Raw genomic sequence first — 2,475 nt, 5'->3', positions numbered from 1 at the left:
GTTGTCTTTGGGGGTCTCCGTGGGTGGGGGGCCTTCCCTCGGCTCTCTGAGGCTCACCGGGCCCTGTGGACTAATTTGTTGAGTAACCATTTATTGGGCACCTGCAAGGTAGTGAGCCGCACCTCTCGCCGCCCCATGGACTGAGCCTGAAGCACCGGCTATGTGTCGGGCGTGGCAAGGGGTTCCACGGCCCGTACACGCTGCCGGCAGGGTTGCCTGCGGTTTGGGCCCTCATGGGCAGGGGAGGGGGTCACTGGAATGGGAGCCAGTATTCTGTCCCAGGTCCCTGTCCCAGCTCCGTCATCCCAGCATGGAGCTGGGCAGACCCCTTCTCTCCCGTGGCCTCCGTAGCCCCATCTGTACAGTGGGAACCTCCTCTCTCTGCTCCCCGGTTCTTGTAATTCCAACAGCCAATCCCCAGGGCTCTGTGCAGGTGGGGTGGAGTGACCCTGGGAGGGTCTGACCTGCTCCCAGCCCCTTGGGAGCCTACTGAAGGTGCTGGGGTCAAGGGCAGAGTCTCGGGGAGATGGGCAGAGCTGCCCTCAAATGCTAGCCGTGCTGTTTTGATGCGTGGCCTCAGCAGCCTCGGCTTCCTCAGTTGTAAAAGTCAGGATGGTGCTGGCAGCCTGGCAGGGTTGTTCTGAGGCTTACTCGTGGTAACTGTGCGGGTGGGCGGGGTTTTCAGCAGAGGGCCTGGATCCTCGCACCCAGTAAAGGATATTTTCCTCCTGGACCAGCGAGGCTTGTGGGGGGCTGACACCGGGGCCCAGGAGAAGCCATCTTTTGGTAAGGAGGAAAGGGCATCGTGTGTGATCTTGGCCTCAGTGATGAGGCCTTACCTGCTGCTTGGGCACCTCCTCTGGGACAGGCCAGAGCCGGTCCTTGCGCCATGAACTCTGACCCTCCAGGTGCCCTCAGGACTAAGCCAGGACCTTCTTCCTCTCTGCCCTGACAGGGGCCTCCTGGTGGGGAGCAGCTGGGCCTGGACCCTCCCGTAACACCCCTCCTGAGGTCTTCCCCTCGTGTCTGGTCTGGCTGCTCCCTACCACCTCCCGTGCCTGCCCCCACCCCAGCCTTGGGGCTGCCCAGCATCCAGGACAGGAGTATTTGATCTGGAGCTGGTTAGCTTTTGGAAAGAACAAACACCACCCAACCACTTCTCAAAGCATGAGCAAAATAAATGAACAAATTGCGGAAGGCCCAGCTCCTCCCCGTCCCGCCCCTTCCCCCAGTATTCTCCACTGAAAACCACACGAGTGGTCTTTTCTCTGATTGTAACAGCAGTTTGGAAAATTTGGGGAAGTTCAAAAAATAAAATACCCTTACATTCTACCCAGAACAGCCTCTGCTAGTTTTCGGTGAAGAGTTGGTAAGGCATTCAAGTGCCAGGCCCTGTGCCAAGCTCTTAATTAGAAGTAAAGTATCCATCTTCCTCATAAGAGATACTTCTGTTATCCCCAAATTACAGATGGGGAAAGTGAGGCCGGGCGTGGACAGAACCCAGTCACTCCCTGAGCTTCCACTTCAAGCCTGTGATGCAGTCCCCAGGGGAGCTGTCTGTCCAGCGTGATGGACCCTCTCCCTGCTCCTGGCACATGTCACTGTAGTCGTTGGGTGGCTGTACCAGAAGGGGCCAGGACAGTGAGCGAGCGAGTCAGCCATTCTCGGCTGTTTCTCACATGGTTCTGTCTTCCGCCTGCCCGCCTCTCCTAGCCTAACCCTGTGAGCCTCTTGTCCCCTAACTTCTGGGAAAGCTGGAACCAAGCAGCTACTCCCAGAGCAGTGGCCCAAAAATCACAGTTTTACTGTGGGCCAAGGCTCCTGAGGGCTGAGCTGTGTCCCTGCACTCCAGAGACATTCTGTCCCTTCGCTGTTCAGATAGTGTCATTTCAGGGAAGGCCAGCTGCCGGTTTTTCAGAAGTTGAAGCCAGAATGGCCTGTCTGCAGCTGAGTGGGGCTGGCCAGAAGGGTGGATGGGCATGCATGCGTGCCCGGGCTGTTCCGCACTTCCCCACCCCCACGCCCCCTGCACACCCTAACTTCTTGGCCCTGGGAGTGAGGAGCAAGAACCCTGGTGCACTCTCCCTCCTGCTGAAGTCCTAGGCACCTGCTCTCCAGCCCCTTCCTCCTCCTAGGAGCCCCCTTATTTTCTACCTTCCGTGAGCTGCAGACTGATGTGCACACTCCCTTCCATAACCCTGCCAGGACCTGGAGTTTCAGAGGTGCGAGGGGCCCAGACAGTTCCCTGAAGACTTCCTTTACGTTGTCAGTACAAAACCAGTGAGGGCCAGTCTAGTGTGCCCGTCCCCCAGACGCCCCCGCACTTCCCCCCACCCAGATTATGCTGGTGGCCCAGGACTTTGGTCACAATTAGTGGTGGCACGCAGGTTGGTGTGCAAGTGTCATCTTGTCTGCCCAGCCTCTTAGCCCAGATACTCCAGGGATTCAACTCCTGGATCCCCAGTAAGCAGCCAG

Source organism: Desmodus rotundus, chromosome 1 (assembly GCF_022682495.2).
Source record: "Desmodus rotundus isolate HL8 chromosome 1, HLdesRot8A.1, whole genome shotgun sequence".
Taxonomy (NCBI): Eukaryota; Metazoa; Chordata; class Mammalia; order Chiroptera; family Phyllostomidae; genus Desmodus; species Desmodus rotundus.
Note: the sequence above shows the minus strand (reverse complement) of the source record.